Here is a 20300-nt window from a genome sequence, read left to right as displayed (position 1 = left end):
TTTTTTTCCCTCAAAGGCCAAAATCAGCATTTACGTCCTATATTTTGGTCTTGGTTCAAGTTCTAAGCAAATCTGCATATATAATTTACATGGAGGTAAAAATGAATCTAACAGAAATTCCTTTTTTAAAAAAAAATTTTCCTGGTCTGGGTTAGCAGTTTATCATTTTAAAAACTTGAAAGTCTAAAATAATCCACACCCAACTTTCAGAGACATGTTTGTACCATGTGAGTCTTGGGACATTTTTAATGAGAGATAAGATTATCAGTCGGCAATGTGCAGAAAATAGTAAACTTGAAGATGCTTCGCAGCATTTTATTGTCTTTGCAAAAATCAACCAAGTGATTGTGATTGTTCCATTTATTTCACACTCCATAACAAGTCACTTCAAAAACTGGTAATTAAAACAATTCATTATTTCTCAAAATTCTGTGAGTCACTGGACAGTTCTTAGGATCTACATAGTGTTACCTGAGGTCATTCACATCGCAACCAACTGGAAAATTCAAGAAAGACTAAGAATTGACATAGTTTCACTTCCACTTTTGGTCAAAACAAGTCATGAATCCAGAGCAATCAAAGAGAAGGAAACAGACCCCACTTTTGAAAGGAGGGTGACATGTGTACACAGGGAGCAGAGGGCATGATGTTTACTGTCTTAGGAGGACATATACCACAGTGAGACTCTTACATGTCTGTACGTTTTTAATTAAGTTTTCAGATGTTAGACCTCCTGTTATCCTCAAAACATAAAGGTTTAGGGAACTATTCATGAATAATTTTGGGAAAGATACATCATTTGTCATTTCATCTTTCTGTAATATTATTTTATATACTTCTTAAACTTTCCACTTTGGACTTAGACTTTAAAAAATTAGTAAACTGTTCTTTTACTTTGTTTTTTTTCCCAAATGTTTCAACTGACTACTATGTAAAAAAGGTAACATGTAGAACAAACAAAATTTCAGAATTTGTGATATTTAAAAGAAGTTTTGCCTTGTTGTCAAGGGGAAGAAATCCTGGATAGGTGTTCATTCTCTCCCTTGCCTATGCCATTGCTTGATTTCCTTATGCCAAATATTGGAATAATGAAAAATGAAGTTTTCCACATTGTAGGCAGGATGATGATTTCAATACCTAAGTCTGATGGTATTACTTCATTCTCAGAGTCATGAAAAGCTCTTCCATTTTCTTAGGAAGAAAATCCAAAGCTTTAACCTGAGCTATAATATCTTTTGGTCAGGTTCTACACGAATTCTCTAGCTTCCTCCTACACCTAGACCTCTGATTCACCTGGACCTTAACCTTGCATTTTTTAGTCTCTCATTCCTGCCATGCCCCCTCTGCTTATCTGCTCTTCATTATGTAGGACCATTTTCCCTCACATCCAATGGGTCAGCACCTAGTCATCATTCCCCTGTGGAAGTTTTCACTGGCTCTCCTCATTTGATTATTTTATGTTCTTATAACATCTTGTAGCTATTCTACTGGGTACTTAGCATGGGTGATATTTTATGTGATGATTTAATTCAAACAGATCTTAAAATGCTCTAAGATTCATGAGTGGAAGGTATGTCTTTCTAATACCCAAACAGTCTTGGGTATCATAGATGATCCAGATGAACAGTTACCAAATGAATGAATTGATGAGTGAAAAGGCAATGAACAAGGTGCCTGCCTAGTATTGTTATTTTGTACAATATTCACTACTTATCAGACAAAATCAATATTCACTCCTTAATAGGTACAAATAAGGGAAAACAAAAAGTCACCTGAGGTACTGAGTGATATTGTGGGACTGCACATTGGTAGAGCCACTGAAGAGAACAGTTTGGAGGTTCCTCAAAAAATTAAAAATAGAACTATGACCTAGCTATTCCACTGCTGGTTTGCATCTGAAGGAAATGAAATCACTATCTTGAAGAAATATCTGCACTCCCATGTTCACAGCAACATTGTTCACAATAGCCAAGAGGTGGAAGCAACCCAAGTGACCGTCAACATATGAATGGATAAACAAAATGTGGAATATAGACACAATGGAATATGATTTAGCCTCAAAAGGAACGAAATTCTGACACATGCTACAACGTGGATGAACCCTGAGAACATTATAAGTGAAATAGCCAATCACAAAAAGACAAATGCTGTATAATCTCACCTATTTGTGAACTCTAAAAAACCAGACTCATAGAAACAGAGAGCAGATGAACAGTTGCCAGGAAAGGTATGGGCAGGAGTGAGAGGTAGGTGAAGGTGGTCAAAGGGTACAAACTTCCAGTTGTAAGATGAATGAATTCTGGGCATGTAATATGCAGCATAGTGACTATAACTAACAATACTATATTATGTGTCTGAAAGTTGTTAAAATCTTAAAAATCAGCACATTAAAAAAATGTGACTATGTGAGATGACGGATGTGTTAACTAACTTTATTATGGTAATAAATTTTCAATATTTCAAATCATTATGTTGTAAACCTTAAAGTCACATAATATTATGTCAGTTGTATCTAAGTGAAGTTGGAAAACAAAAAAAAGTGTGAAGAATGCACTCAGTAACATGCATGAAATGTTATTTGCCTTCTTGTTTGCATCTGCGTTGTCTCTACTTCAAGTAGATTATATTGACATTTTCTGATAATAAATCATTGAATACAATGAGCAAAAGCTCTTCTTTTAAAGAAAAAAGGAGATTTAGGGGCTGTTGGTTATTGCAGCATAACCTGATTTAGAAGTGTCATAATTCTAAATTGAAAGTAAAATACGTTTTGATTGTTGGCTTTTATCTTTATTATTAAATATACCAAACAAAGTGGAAACATATTCAGTTCTAAATCAAACAAACCTTTATTCCAAAAATGTTGTTTGGCCAAGTCCAATACTTCATTTCATTATTTTCGTTCAAAATAAAATGCCATCATATATGAACCTAACAAGTTTTATTAAGTTAAATGAAGGTTAACATAAAAATAAGTAGTACTTCTGAGCATTGAGAGAAGCCAGTTACGTATCTTACAATCTTTAAGCCATTTGACAAAGAAATTATCACACTTCTCACATAGACTCTATTTCTTTGTAATTTATAGATTTGTTTCTAAATTGAGAGATGTTTATAATGGCAAGTTTTACCATCACCTATTTCCTATTACCTACATGAACTTTTGAAGTGTCCTATTATGCCAAATGCCTGAAAAGCACACAATAAACATCAACTACAAAGGTAGGTGAAATACAATTTGTAACTAATGTAATAAATAACAACTTAAATTTCCTGATTGCTTCATCATAGAGTGGATTACCATGGTTGCCAAGGGTAGAGGTGTAAATTTAATTTTAACATTAATTATCATTTTAATATGTTCTATTTTTTACACCATTAGATTTAGATGACACTCTAATAGCATACTTGGAATGAGCACAGATGTATTTAAATTTATGTTTCTCTAGTATATTTAGAATCTACATTCATTAAGCAAGCATTTATTGAGCACCCACCACATGCCAGACACTGCTAGGTGCAGGAGCTAAAAGTTGGAAACATAGTCTCTATTCTTCATAAACCTCAAACTTACTAATTTAGACTTATTTATGACCTGATGGACAATCTAGGTCAAATATTGATTTAAATTTAATAAGACTAAGAACAATAATTGTATAACACTTACAGTTATAAGGGTATATTTGAAAGCATTAACTCATTAACTCATTCAGTTTTAATTTAGTCCTCTGAGTTTGTGGAAGCCAGGCCATATATTATTGGCTCCACTGTATGTATATGAAAACTGAGATCATATTTCATACATTTTTACAATGTTTCAAGCTTACAATGCAGTAAGAGAAATATAAACTTGGGGAAAAAAATTGAAACGTGCACGAATTTCTTGAGAATAAGAAAAAATATGTAAAATCCCAATGTAAGTTAAAGAATATGAACTGACCCAAACAAAAGAAGTAGATACAAACGGTCCAAACACCCATAAACTTCTCAGCCTGTAGTGGTGGAAAAGAGGTAATTTAGAGCAATATTGAAAAAGTTTGTGTGTTTGTTTTGCCAATCCAGTCAGAGAGCATTTACAATTAATAACTTGCAGTGTTTACAAGTGTGTGGGAAATGGGAATTCATCTGCCTGGAAGTACAGAGGGAGATGTCTTCCTAAAGGGCTATTTAGTAATACACACACTGAAACTTTTAAAATAGTATGTATCATTTGACATTGAAATTGTAGTAAATGAATTTATTTTTAGGAAATACCAGGCTCCTGGATGGCAGCTCAGAGACAGAGGAGCCCTGTTTGCTCCAGAGAGTCTCCTGCCCCTCTCCAGTGGGGCGTGTGGGCTGTGGCAGCAGGGCCATATTTTCACTGGCATGCCTAGGATATATATCCCAGTTTCTTGCTTGACTTTACATTTTAGTAGAGTTAAACCTATGTAGTTGAGAATTAAATAATTACCTGCATTTTGCTTCTATTATGGGTTTTAAAGGATACTCATCAACACAGCAACTGGCGCAGATGGGGTGGGCAGCTATTTGGGGCCTACTGGGCTTCCAGTTCATCTGTGTGAACTATCCAGGCTAAGAAAAAAAAAAGTGGGGGACACATTCCACCTACAGACTTGGTGGCGGGTTCTGGGAACCAAAGTAAAACACTGTATTGTGGCAAAAAAAGAAATACCAGGGACAAAGGGTAAAAGTTTCAGGTACAAGGATATATGTCATAGCATTTTTCTTAAGTAGCAAATGGGAAAAAGCCAAATATCTGATGTTAGGTTACAAAATGTATGGCACATTCATATGATGGAATATCTTTTAGGTTTAGGGAAATATTTATGATTTTTGAAAATGCTCATGATATGTTAATTAACAAAAATAGTTTAGGAAAACTGAACATATAGAATCATCCCAATGGTATATTTTATACACACACACACACACACACACACACATATACATAAGGTTACTGAAAGGATGCCATATCTTGAGTGACAGGAAAATCAGTAATATTAATTTTTCTGCATTTTCCAAGTTTTGTATAATAAATATATAATTTCTATAATCATAAAAAGGTATTAAAGTAAATTTTTGTTTGTATTTGATTTTTTTCTCTTGCTATAGAATTTATGAAAGTAATTGAAGAACTTGGTGAGGTTTGCAAATTTTGAACAGATTTCATCATCTTAGTAAGCCCACAAGTACCATTTACTTGATAAAAATGAATAATATTCAAGTAAAGGAGCTGGAATGTGTGATTAGAAAATTATGTGAACATATATATAATATGAAATGCTATTTTTTTGTTAATCCTCTCTTTTTTAGGCAGATTATGCACCTCCTGGATAATCTACAATATGTCACTATCTATAATAATAAAGGGATAAATTTTATTCCAAGCAAATATGTATCTCTTTTTATGTAGCCCTTTGGGTGAAATAACTATAAAAGTTATTTCATTTAAAAAATTATCTCAGAATTAAGTAATTTATTAACTTCTAATACTAATTTTTCAAGAAAGATACAAAATTAACAATATTAGTCCCCCAGTTGGTAGAGATGAGTATTTAACTGAATTCAAGAACACATACTATCATTTTAATTTTGCAACAGCAGGACTATTTTATCTTGTTTATAGTTACACCCCAGTGCCTGGAATAGCATCAATCACATAGTAAATATTAAGTCAATATATGTGGAATTAATAAAATAGTGAAAAACATTATCTACTATTAATCAGCCACTGAATATACAAAAGGAAATAAATCAGGGTTCAAACCTTCAAGAAATTAGACTCTAGGGGAGAACATAATCAAAGCTAATAATAAAATAAGTTAAAATATCACCCAAACTCCCATGAAAACAGTGTTAATAAAAAGCCTTAAAAAACTGTAATGCTGTTTAAAAGCCCATAATAGTAAATATATGCATCAAATTTTTTAAATAATCTATAAAGATATTGACAAATTTCAGTGTTCTGAAATATTATTTAATTGAACTTTAAAATTACTACTGCATTATCAGTACATTTTATTGAATTATAATATTAATATTGGTTATTAAGTATGTTAAATTATTAATCCTAATTAAAATTATAGGATAAACTGAGATAATTTCATGTAGAAATTAAAGTATGAAAGACAGTATATTCAGGGGCTAAAATTCTGAGAATAAAAAGAAATATTTTAGGATATCCAAAGATTAATTTATGATTCTTGACATTTCAATAGCACAAAACAGTATGTGCTATTGTTCCATATTTCATTGTGAAAAATCCCTTTTACCTATTACATTTTACCTATTAAGGAAAAAGTTCACTAATGGTAAAAGGAATTGTCTCAAGCATTATGCAGATAATGAACATGTGTGTGTAGATGTATGAAAACTTGTATGTGGCTTTCTACGTTGAACGAGCCAAAAAGGTCATTTTTCTTTTAAATTCCAGGCTCTCTTTTTCTATAAAGAAGCTGTTTCTGTCATTGCATATTTACTCTGAACATCTAATGACAAAAGACAGAAAGTGAAATCAGCAAAGAGAAAGCTTTCCCTCCCCAAGTGCAATATATCTTGACAGCAAGGTACAGATAGAGGCGTCATTCTCTTGTCTACTAACCACACAGAAATTGTACAAAATAACAACTTAAAGTTTGTACCTCTGAAAAATACACATTTCATAACCACCAGTAATCTTAAGAGAACTCTCGAATAATACTTTTGTGTTAATTTATATATAGGAATGCCAGAATTAACATATCTGTCAGCACTACAGACACAAGCATGTTTAATAACTTACTAACATTAAATGCCTAGAAAACATCTTCATATTATATATTTAAAAAATTACTTTCTATCAACCCTTGAGTAAGTGTAACCTTTTCATCCCAACAAAACTTTCAGGGCTTTTCTTTAATTTACTGTGATCAGCCAATAGAAAATTGGCAGTGTATGTGATTTCTGACCTTCTCTTTATTTTATTGTTCTCTATTGACTGGAGGACTTTAACAGATGCTAGAGGAAAATTATGTTCTTTTGCTAAGAACTCTATTCCAATAAGTGCTGTGCACTCCCGATATTTACACAGACACTACAGAAGTCTTCCTCCATAGCCCCTTTAGTCACATGTTAAAGAAGCACCCAAAATGCTGAAGTAATGTACAAATGAAAACATTGAACATGAAATGCCCATATTGGTCTCTCACACACAAGAATGATAAATTGCTAGGAACTTCGTAAAATATTTTATTTGGGTCTTGCCTTCCTGCCTTAAAAGTAGACTTAAAAAAGCTTTGAAAAAAATCTATACAATACTCTCACTTTTAATCAGCAGAATCCATCTAAAAGAAGAATGGTCTGGTTAGCACTCGGCTTTACTGTGTCATTAGGGATTGCTGTGCTAACAAAAATTTTGAATAATTGCTTTACAGTTTAAGAATTTGCACACCATTAAACCTAAGGAATTAATATAAACCACTCCTGAAGAATATACAAACGATTAGCATGCACTGGCCAGGTTTTCTAACTTCTAGAGTGCTTCCTAGAATATTCACTCATTAGATGAAATATACTTTTGGACTAAATCAGCATTTCAGTAAGTTAATGTTTGTGGAACCAATGAAAAGACAGATACAATTGACTTTAAACATCTTTTATTAACTATGTGATGATCTAGTGAATTGCCAAAAAAATAAAGGAACTAGCCATCTTTAATTTCTGTGAAAATTCTGTTTTTAAATCTCTAAAATAACTTCTGGCTCATGATTTTGGAATGAATGTATGCCTTGACCTTTAAAGCATCACTGAACAATAGAAAATATACCAAAAGAAATATATGAAATCATAAAAGGACCAGAAAAAAATGAAAATACCAGCAAGCCAGAAAGTTGGATAACTTCCTACAAGATGGAAAACGTATGGGGAAAATTCCAGTCAATTTGGTAGTATATGATGCCATGCAATATGGTACAGAAGGATATCATTCCACCACTGACACATAAATGTTCAGGGGCCCAAAATGAAAAGGGAACTCAAAGTCAGACTGGTGAAGATGTGGTAAAGCTGGAGTAGCCCAAGGTTAAGAAGACCCTGCAGGAAACGGGACCTTACAGGATTCTTCTTATCTGGGAGAAAAGGCATCTCCCCGAGGTGCCAAAATACCAATTTTTGTGTAAATATCAGGAATGCACAGCACTTATTGGAAGTTTGGTTGTAGGGCACAAATTTACAGCATCTGCATGGTCAGGTAATTTTAGGTCCCAAATTAGAAGAGAAACTAGTCAAAAATGGGGGAATTACAGAGCACCTGTAGCAGTAGAAGAGTGCTATAGAGAAACATCTTCAACTCAGATAATACTGGTCTTTCATGGGAAGCAGTATCTGCTAAAGATAAATTCATCATTAAAAAGAAGTGATAAACACCATAAACATCAGAAAGAATGGACCACCGTGAGGGAAATGGACACAAGTAGTGGAGTTAATTTGTCCCTAAAAAATTAGTCAAACCATTAAAATTCAGCTTTAAATTAAGCTTATTTAAAGTTTTGAAAAGCTACATGATGGAAGAGAAACTGTAAGGCACAAAAATAGGAAGAGAATTTAAAATCAAATACAGAAATTACAGAAATTTAAAATATTTTCTAAAAAGAAATATATGAAGTTTAGATCAGAAGAAATCACACAAAATGGTAGATATAAAATATATAAAATAAGTCAAAGACAGAAGATTAGAAGATTCAAATACTTAATGTGCATTCTGAAGGGGAAAATGAAGAGATGGATAAGAGGAAAGATCAAGTATACAGTAGCTGAGGGTTTTCCAGAATTGAAGAGATTTAGGAGCTTGTGAAGGCCTAAATGGAATAAATTTAAAAGCAATTCATACCTATATACAATACAGTAAACACAAATATATTAGTACAAAGAGAAATTCTTTTAATCTATCAGAATGAATGAATTTTGGATGAATGAGAGACAAGTGTATCTTACAGTATGTTATGGTTAAACTATGAGCCATGTTCCCATGAACAAAATTATATTCTAGAAGATCATGGAACAGAATATGCAAAAATTATACAGAGAAAAATATCAGTCTGTGTAGATTTCTGTAACCAACTATACCGTTATTTTAGTATGTAAGTAAAATAAGTAATTTTCAGATATATACATTTTAAGAGAGTTTAATATTGTTTCTAGAATGGCCTTCAAATGGTCTTCAGTACATAGGAACCCAGGAGATGCAAATACATGGCAAGAAAAAAATGGTAAAGAACTCAGAAACTCATGTCATAAATCCAAAATAACATTGACAAACAGTATGGGGAACAGTTTAAAAATAAAGTGAGAAGAAAAGAGTAGAAACATGAACACTGGGAGAAATATCTTGAGGGAATCTAAAGCCATTGCTCTGTTTATAAAGAGGACAGATATATGAGAAAATATAAAGTTATATTTTGTGTTAGAATATGTTCATTAAAATATAATACAGCATTCCACATTGCCAATTATCAGGGAAATGCAAATTAAAGCCACAATGAGATACCTCCTCACACCAGTTAGGATGGCCAACATAGAAAAGACTAGGAACAACAAATGCTGGTGAGGATGTGGAGAAAGGGGAACCCTCCTACACTGCTGGTCGGAATGTAAACTAGTTCAACCATTGTGGAAGGCAGTATGGAGGTTCCTCAAAAAACTAAAAATAGAAATTCCATTTGTCCCACAAATTCCACTCCTAGGAATTTACCCTAAGAATGCAGGAGCCCAGTTTCAAAAAAACATATGTACTGCTATGTTTATTGCAGCACTATTTACAATAGCCAAGAAATGGAAGCAACCTAAGTGTCCATCAGTAGATGAATGGATAAAGAAGATGTGGTACATATACACAATGGAATATTATTCAGCCATAAGAAGAAAACAAATCCTACCATTTGCAACAAGATGGATGGAGCTAGAGGGTATTATGCTCAGTGAAATAAGCCAGGCAGAGAAAGACAAGTACCAAATGATTTCACTCATATGTGGAGTATAAGAACAAAGCAAAAACTGAAGGAACAAAACACCAGCAGACTCACAGAACCCAAGAATGGACTAACAGTCACCAAAGGGAAAGGGACTGGGGAGGGTGAGTGGGAAGGGAGGGAGAAGGGGAACAACGGGCATTACGATCAGCACACATAACGTGGTGGGGGAGTGCGGGAAAGGCAGTATAGCACAGAGAAGACAAGTAGTGACTCTATAATATCTTACTACACTGATGGACAGTGACTGTAATGGGGTATGTGGTGGGGACTTGATAACGGGGGGAATCTAGTAACTACAATGTTGCACATGTGATTTTATATTAATGATACCAAAATAATAATAATAATAATAATAATAATAATAATAATAATAATAATACAGCATCTAATTGTTAAGGCAGTAAAATCAGAAAAAAGTGAATAAAGAATGCTTTGGCAATTCAATAAAAGGAAGTAAAAAATAAATACAATAAAATAAACTGTTAAAAATATCTCTGGGAATTGAGACTGGAAATGTGTGGGGAGATATTCACCTTTTATTTTAGTATCTTTCCCCAAGGTGCCTGCAATATTTTTTAGGACATTAAAATTTTAATTTAAAAAATAAGAATAAAAATCCTTAATAACAACAGGAAATAAATACACAGGAATGTGGTGATGGTTTTCTTTGGTAAAAGGAATTATGGTTTACTTTTTTCTTGTTTTTCTGTGCATTGCTTTTATAATCAGAAAATTAAACCCTTTTTCTTGATCAGGTCTGATTATTGCAAAAATATAATTTCTATTTTTAAGCTATATAAATCTGAAGATCAGCATCTCTAAATCTTCTTACAATGTTCCCTGAGCTCCATTTTCATATCTAATCATGATTTACAGGTCCAAATTTAATTCTCTACCAAATACCCAATATAACTGATAAGACTATGATCATCATTTTCATTCTTTTCATTGATTTATATATATTTTTTGTCAGTTGATCCCAAGGCTCATAGACAAATATAATAGTAGTAGTCATAATATAAAAATGATTAAACATCTAATACATAGAGTACTTATTAATGTCAAGGCTTTCTTCCAAGGTATTTCCACAGATTAATCTCTTGCTAATACTGTGAAGTCAGTACCTTTATTATCTCCAATATGGAGGGGGAAACTGAGATATAGAGAGGCTACATAATGTGCTTAAGACCACAAAGCTATTCTGCACTGGATGCAGAGAAGGGCAGTTATATAGCTAATAGGTGAAACTTCTGCTCAAGTGATCTAACTCCAGAATCTTGTTGTGTCACTTTATGCACTCTCAGAGAATGGAACTTGTTTTACCAGTGAAGTCACTTGCTTTGTACTTCATAGGATGTATAATTCTTTCACTGCTTTTAAAAAAATCTCAGTGTCCAAGTAATTTCATTTATTCATTTATTTAATTGGAGACCTATTTTATATATGTTTTGAATTCACTCACCCTACTACCATAAAACATTTGAGACTGCTAATTTTGACTTATGGTATGAGTACCCCAAATCACTGTAAATTACCTTAGGATTCACTGCAAGAGAGTTTAGTTGACTATACACTTTATTATTAAAGACTAAGAGAAGATCAAAATAATGCCCAATGGCTCTCGTTGTTCTTTTTTCCCTCAAGTATGTCCTGTGCTGTGCCTTCACCATAGCAAGTATTTAATACTAGAATACAGAGTGCACACAAACTTAATTTAACTAGAATGGCTCTTGTCAGTATGAATAATAAGAATAATTTAATTTTTTAGTGAAATTTATATTTAAAAGAATTCTCCCAAATTGAAAGATTTTTACTTAAAGATCATTAAGTAAAGAGATATTTATGCCTGTTTTCTTATACAAAAACACTAAAGAGAAAGAAAAATGTCATGGTGGGATACAAGAGCAAAACAAAAACTCTTCTGTCTTCAAAGAAAACGGTTGAGTACACATAACTCCAAAACACAGATTCTAAAGCTCATTTCCATTACTGCCAAATGCTAAAAATGCATGGGCCTATGTAGGGGGCAGAGGTGGGCATCAGGGAAAAGTGACAATGCTTCTCTTTCTTTTACTTTTAGGAGGGTACAGATTGCCTCCAAACTTGCTAACTTATAATTCCTGTCCCCACACATGAACAGCCTCCATAACTAACAACATCCCCATGGTTCCACAATTTATTATAATTGATGAACCTACATCGATATATCACTATCACCCAAAATCCATAGTTTATATTAGGGTTCATATTGGTGTTGTACATTCTGTGGATTTTGGCAAATATATAATGACATATATCTACTAACATCATATCATACAAAATTCTTTCAATGACCTAAAAATCCTCTGTGTTCTGCCTATTCATCCCTTATGCACACATTTTCAAAGGAAAAGAAGATGAAAAAGAAAAGAACAAAGAGAAATGCAGTTGAAAAATATAAAACTCAAGAAGAATCAGCCATAGATTGAGTAAAATGCTTAGACACTTTTATAATATTTAATTTATGTAAAACACAATAATTCTGTACATTAAACAAAATTAAACAAAGTAATCTGAAAGAGTGTAAAATTAAAAATGAATTTGGATAACATCATAGATTTGGAAGATAAATGAGATCCAACATGCCCATAATTGGTAGGAAGACATAAATAACAACAATCTCCCCATCCCTGAAAAAAAGATCAAATACATAGTGTGACAACAAAAGTTTTGAGAAGAAACATTCTCAAAACAATAGGATACCCCATATTCAAGCAAAGTTGATAAAGACTAACCAATTCTAGGACTTACTTTGGCAAAAAAGAAACAATGAATCAGGTGGGTATCTATCATAAAAAAAGCAAGTTACATTCAATGACGGAAATTTCCAGACATATCTAAAAACCACTGGACAGCAACATTAAACATGGGAAGAGTTCTCAGCACTGTTTACAAACATTTATACATTTCTGAAGGGAAAAATTAAGTTTGATTCAAGAAAGATTAATTTTTCTTCTATGTGTAAGACAAAAGAAAGAAATGGTCTATGTAACCACACAGAAATGCAGCATCTACGTTTCTTCAGTGAAGGGGTACTACTTACCAGTGAGATCAACAATCCAAGAAATAATTTAAAATAAAGAAATTGGGAATGAGAAATTGAGTGGTAAACCACATATTGGTAAAGGCTAAATTCTTTCAAATTTGAAATAAGTCTAAATCAAGACTGTGAAAATTAAGGCAGAATATAAATACTAAAATTCTTAATAAGGTTAAACTCATAATATAATTAAAATTCACCTAGTATGTAGAAGGGAGATCACCATAAAGTACCCGAGCTAATTTAAGTATCCTGACAAGGACTTAAAAGAGATTGTTTAATATTTAAACATGCATTTTGACAAATGACTTCAAACTGTTAATATTTTCATAATTGTTGAAATTCTAGAATTATTTTTCTGAAACTACTATTTACTTTGGAAAGAAACAAATGCCTGAAATTTAGGAATTTCTTTAGTTTCATATTGGCTTCTTTTTTTTCATGCTTAATCCAAATCTAAATTAAATTAAATACTTTTTTAAAGAGTAGAGTAAGATCACATTATTTTAAAAGAACATCTATCTATTATTGATCATAGTATCTAAACGCTTATTTGTAATAAATAAATTTAAAAGCTGTGGGGTGAGAAACCATTCTTACTAAAGTCTTCTCTGTGTATCTCTCATTGTTATTTGAATTTAAGCTTATGATGCTTCCAATGATAGTCTCCAAATTTCATGATTGTTATTTATGGGCGATGAGGTTTAATTTTTAAACTTTTATGTTTAGCTTGAGTTCTTTTGAGTGAGTATATTTATACTACTGCATTTTAATTAATATTATGTTAAAATAAATACATATATGAATAAGCAAATATTTCATAATCCTTTTCCTTCCACTGAAAGAACTGAATAGCTACACATTTCCATGTATACTATTGAATGTTTTCATTTTGTCAAAAAATTCCAAAAGTATGTAAATAACTTAATATACCTTACACTGTTTTCATAAGATAATTGATTTTTTTTGTCTAAGCTTAGACCAAATGTATAAAAATTTTCTAGATGACAATGTGAGTATGTTTTCATTAAGGAAAGTTACATAGAAAATTCTAAAAAAATTATTTTATACTTCACTAAAAATGTTCAAAGGAAGTAATGCAATATAGTTTATAAATGATGGGCCTTTTTGATGAGATGTGGTAAATTATGCATTTATATAACTTCATATATAAAAAGCTTATATAAAAGTTTGCAGATTTATTTATTTAAAACCTTTGGACTGCATAGCCATAATATTGTCTAAAAAGAAAATCACTCAAGCATGAAAGATGAAATGACTCTGTATTTCTGTTTGTTATACCAATTGTGTCAGTATTTTATTCATGTTTTTTGAATTTGTGTAGGTTTACAGATATGTAAGAGGGGTAGGGACAAGGGAGGGTGTGATTAAATATCTTTTTTCCTTATAAAATACAATACATATAGATTGGTAAAACCTTTAACTACAATTTAAAAAAGGAAGATAAACTCATCAGATAAATGAAAATTGTTTAAAACAATCAAGTCAACATTCAACATATGGCTTCTTCCTTTACAAAGACCTTTGAAAAGCATTGCCACTGTAGATAAGATTACAAGTACCTTATTTCCCAAATTGATTCTGTATAATTCTACTGTTCTCCCCCCTCCCTTTTTTTTCCTCCCTATCTCTTCTATTTAATCATTCTGTGAATGTTTCTCAGAGGACATATAGTCAGGATGTTGATTATTTAAACATAAGTAGTTTTCAAATGGAGAAGCAAGAACTATGAATTCCGATTTCCCCCCAAGCCCCCAATGTTGACAGTATTCCATTAACATAATGGGTTATACGTGGCTAATCTTAGAGCTTTTAAAAGTTTTGTTCCCAAGTCATCAACTTCTGAAACTTTTCATAAAGTATTGCAGGTACTTTAATACATACATGTTTAACTATTGTAAATGGAAACTCCAGATGCTATTATCTAGAAGCTGGGTAAGAAGCAAAATCCAGATAAAATTTGGTGAGCTCACGTGACCTCCAGTCTTGACTTGTTCTCCTAGCCAAAACCCTCCCCCAGCAAACTTTTTATAACCATTCCTTTAAATGATCCATAAGACACTGCAAACCCCACCCCTCTATCCTTGATGAAAAAAAATTAGCAATCCCATTTTCCCATTTGCCATTTAAGAAAGGGTATGTAGCCATCTGAAAGTACCAGAATTAGCACTGTCATCCCCTCTTGCCCATTAGTTGACTGCAGCAAAGACTAGTGAAACACTGAAAAATATACCTGTAGTCTCTCTTTCCCTGGTTTGATCCTAAGCTCCCTGAATACAGATTCAGTACATTTTCACTGACAAGGAATAAATGCATTTTAAACAACAGTATCATAGAAACACAGCATAAATAAAGCAGTGACTTCTCCCCCAACCCCAGCTTTTACCTGTTATGCTAATACAAAGACATTGAAAGGAAGGAATGCTGCAGCTTGCCCAGCAATATTCTCTTTGCAGCAGACAGCACAATTTTGTACTTACAGATCTTACAGGGAAATGTCTCGGGATCTTTACAATTTTTCTGCAGAACTCTGTTTCAAGCTCTCAGCCAGGCATGCTGTGCATCCAGGCAGAACCAAGCCGTATGGAATGTCTATGCAGCTGGGAGATAATGGGACTCTTTTTCCCAGCTGGGACTGCAAGCCTTTTATCCACTGAGTATTGCGTGGCTCTTCTCTGGTCTTAAGCATGAAATACGCTCCTCTCCTGCTGCATTCCTGACGGAACCTAGACAATTAGTTCTTGAGGCACATGTGCAAATCTCCCGTTTGGAATATTCAAAAGGAAAATTCTCCCTACACTGCAAAGCCAGCTCTGTCTTCAACATCCTTCACAGAATCACAGAGAGCTGAGAGCAGCTGCCATTCCAATGGCATGAAAGATTAAATTCACCCTCCCCTTTCTTTGACTAGAGATAGTCAGTCCTGTTGGGTCATCAGAAAATCTCTCTTATTGAAAACTGGGTCAGGCTAACTACTTACTAGGTTTCCAATAGGATAGGAAGTAATTTTTTTTCTTACTCTGGTTTCACTGCATTGTCATTTGCAAGCAAAAATTAAGCCGGTCTAGGGTCCGCACTGATTTAGGCTGTATCCAAATGTAAGCTTTCTGAAGCATGCCAGTAACTCCTGCTACTAGTTGAGGTGAAAATAAAAAGAGACATGAGATCAAAGGATCTTAGGCACTGTCACTAATCCTTTTTAAATTGTATTTTTAAAATATGTGCAAGGCTTCTAAAAAACAGGTGTGTAAGGAAAGTAAAATCCAAAAGCAATATTGTTTTTAATCTAAGAAGCTGAGAACAAGCCTGTATGTGTTTGCAAAACAGTTCTGTACAGAAAAGAATGCTGTCTGTATTTCACACCCAGCCCTCCAACTAAACTTTTTAACTTGTTTGAGTCTTATCATTGGTTTTGAAGGAACTGACTGCTTGTTGAATAAAACCAAAGGAATATGAAAAGCACTGACATGCACACTAAGACACTAGCACATACAAACATGGCTACAACATGAGAGTAGAATAATTGCTTAGACTTATTTTCATTTTGTAATAAAAAGAACTTATACCCTTAGTATCTTAATGTAAATAAATACCGGAAAAAGGAAATCCACAAATCAAACGTAGGTAAGTCAAAAGGTATCTTTTGGACTGAGTTTGCTTTGGTCTGATGAGCCTGAAGATTTCTATAACTACATTCTGTGGATTTGTATAATTACATTTTTCTGTAAATATATCAGTCACACACTTAACTTCTACATAGAGTCTAATTGCCATGACAAGCAGTTTTAGACCCAGGAATGAATGTTTACCACTAGATAAACTCAAAATGAGATACTATTCTTCCTTCCAACGCATGTGGAAGCAAGCTGGATGAATTATTTTATAGGGATGGTATTTGCCTTAATTGAACCTCTAAAATTTTTGACTTAAAGTTATCCTGCCCTTTTGTGAAATCAAAATAATATCTATTTATAAAAATGCCAACATATTGAATTTTTTTCTGTGTAGGTATGAGAAAAAAATAGTCACAATGCAGTCATTTTTTTCCCCATAAAGAGGACCTCAATTTAAAGGATACCTATACTTAAATCTCCACGACTTCACCCCATAATTTAAAGACAGATAATGGCTCTGCTTCCTATTTCACTGAAAAGGGAACAACAGTCAGAAGAGAACTTCAGTAACTCCTACTATTTCATCTAGTCACATCCCTGCCCCTGTACCTATAGACTCTACCTTCACTCCTGCTACTCTGGTGTGCCATATTCCTTCCTCAGGCTAGTCCCTCTGCTATACTCCAGTTACTGTGCTGTCTAACTTACTCAATTAACTCTTCTAGCTACACATCAATCTCTCTTCAGAAATATCAGTTCTCCCTCTCTTCTGTATCATTACAGTGTGGAGATGTGGCACTGTTTTGCCCATCTTAAAAATCAACAACAGCTTTAACCTTACATTTCCTCCAGCTACCATTTCCTAGCTTCCTTTTCTAGTAATGCACCATGAAAGTACTGTCTATACTCATTGTCTACAAATCATCTTTTATAAATTATATCTTGAATCCAATTTGATTGGTCCCTTTATCTCACTAGCTGTCTTACTTCTGTATCTCACTAGCTGCTCTTTCTTAGAAACATTTGCTGGTATCTTCTTATTTTCTTAAACTTTAATCACTGGGGACACCAAAGTTCTAAATTAAGGTCTGTACACTAAAAACTATAAAGAATTGCTGGGAGAGATCAAATAAGAGCTAAAAAATTGAAGAAATATACCATGTTCATTGGCCAGAAAACTCAATATTTCTAAGAGGTCAATTATCTCCAAATAGGTCTTTAGATTTGAAATATTTTCAATCAAAGTCACAGCAGGTTCTCTTGTGGCAACTGTCAAATGATGCTAAAATTTACATGGAAATGAAAATAACCAAGAAAAGTAAAATAAAAATGATGAAGAACAAAGTTGGAGAATTATACTCAGATTTTACCATTTACTATTAACCTAAAGTGATCAAGGCAGTATGGCATTGGTAGGATAGGTCAATAGAAAATAATAGAGTATCTGAAAATAGAAGCACACTTACATGATCAATTGATTTCAGACAAAGGTGTCAAGATAATTTAATGATAAGAACATCACACTTTAAGAAATGGTGCTTGAACAAATGTATATTCATTTGGAAAACATTAACCTTGACCTTTACCTCACACACACACACACACATGCACATAAACACACACACAAACAGCTTGAAATGGATCACAAACCTAAAGGAACAACTTTAAAACTTTTAATAGAAAATAATACAAGATCTTGCAATAAGCAAAGATTTGTTATGACTCACTCACACAAAACATAAGAGAAAAATAGAAATATTGGGTTTCATCAAAATGGAAAATTACTGATCTTTGAAATACATCACTAATGAATTTTTACAACTCACTAACAAGAAACCAACTGGCTAAAAAATTTGAAAAAAAATGTGAACAGGCATTTCACCAAGGATATGTTTGACATTAAGCACATAAAAAAGGTATTCAGCATCATTATTCATTAGCAAAATGAAAATTAAAACCCCAATGAGATATTACTGCATAGCCATCAGCTAAAATTAAGGACATTAAAAACACTAAAGGTTTCTGAGTATGTGAGGCAACTGGAACTCTTATAACTGGCCAGTAGGACTGCCAAGTGTTAGAACTACTTTGAAAAACAACTTGCTGTTTCTTAAGATATTATTACCAAGGAACTCCACTCTTCTGTATTTTCCCAAAAGAAATGAAAGCGTATGTCCACACAAAGATTTGTAATGAACAATCATGGTAATATTTTTCATAATAGCCAAAGGTTGGAAACAACACAAATGCCTACCAGCAGTTTAATGTATAAAAAATTGTGGCACATTCATAAATGTAACACAAAAATTACTAATACTCATTACTTAGATTAATCTAAAAATATTGTGTCAAGAGAAAGATATTTAAGAAAAGGCAAAGTAATTCTATACTGACAGAAGACAAAGAATGTTTGCTTAAGGTTGAAATGGGAAGAAATTAATTGTAAGTCAGCATTGAGGAATATTTTAAAGTGATGAAAATATTCTGTTTATGATGGTGGTTACCTGGGCATATATGTTTGACAGATCTTATCAAACTGTACAAACGGATATATTTTATTTCATATAAAGGATACCATATAAAGCTGTTTTAATAAACTGAATGACAATGGTAGATAGTAGATTCTCTTAAAAACTTTGTAAAGGTAAAAATTGGCAAGCCTATCATTCTTACAAATACTGTTGTCACTGTTATCATTATTATTGCTTTTAGTGGACAATGAAAACTACCTTTCTGATCTCTTCTATGATTGTTAGTCATTTCAGTTCAGATCTACTTGGGTCAATTTGATTCATTCATATTTTCCTAAGGGATGATTATGAATGATGAGATTGAGAAGTGACTTCTATAGCTCTAAATATGTGCCAGGTAATATATTAAATATTTTACATGAGTAATTGATTTAAACCTCAAAACCTAATTAGTGTTTTATTATTCTTTTCCACATGTAGTGAAGAAGGAAACTGGGGCACATAGAGGTTAAATTGTGTATGAGCATCCAATCAGGAGATATTGAAGGAAGGATCAAACCTAGGCTGTCTGCTCAGTAATCCACATTAATATTGATCTAATCATTTATATATTCTTTTTTACATTTTTTTCTACTTGACATGTCAAATTCTGAGACTCATATTAAACATTTCTCACAAAGATTTTTAAAATCAATAATCCTTATTTTTCAAAAAGCTTTTGCACTAAATATTCTGCTGCTATATTGATTAATGGATAAAGGTTATATGTGTGTGTGCATGTGTGTATACATACAGATCACTATATCTGTGTGTGTATATATATATATATATATATATATATATACACACACACACACACACACACACACATATACAGTGAATTGTATCTATTTTATAACACCTTTAGGAATCCTTTTAAATTTGTTTACATTCTTTATATTTCAGATATATTTGGCATCCCTGCTTTCTTTCTGTTTGCATTTTTCTACATATACATACATTCACAAATTTTTTTGTCACTTGGTTTTAGATACCTTTCTTTCTCATAATCATCATACAGTCAATTTTTTTTTTAAACCTAATCTGACTCTGTCTTTTGCGATAG

At 32.7% G+C, this 20300-nt stretch overlaps 1 protein-coding gene across 2 annotated transcripts in view; it reads right to left on the bottom strand.

The window, feature by feature from the left end:
- CNTN6 (contactin 6) overlaps nt 1-16030 on the bottom strand; it is a 272282-nt gene extending 256252 nt beyond the window's left edge. For both annotated transcript variants that reach the window (XM_037019376.2, XM_037019377.2), the window contains exon 1: nt 15591-16030. The gene's annotated coding sequence lies outside the window, so the exon portion shown is untranslated. The remainder of the gene's footprint in view (nt 1-15590) is intronic.
- Between the last annotated feature and the right edge of the window lie 4270 nt (nt 16031-20300).

This window comes from Manis javanica, chromosome 3, assembly GCF_040802235.1.
Source record: "Manis javanica isolate MJ-LG chromosome 3, MJ_LKY, whole genome shotgun sequence".
NCBI classification, from domain to species: Eukaryota; Metazoa; Chordata; class Mammalia; order Pholidota; family Manidae; genus Manis; species Manis javanica.
Note: the sequence above shows the minus strand (reverse complement) of the source record. Positions and strands in the feature narration are given on the sequence as shown.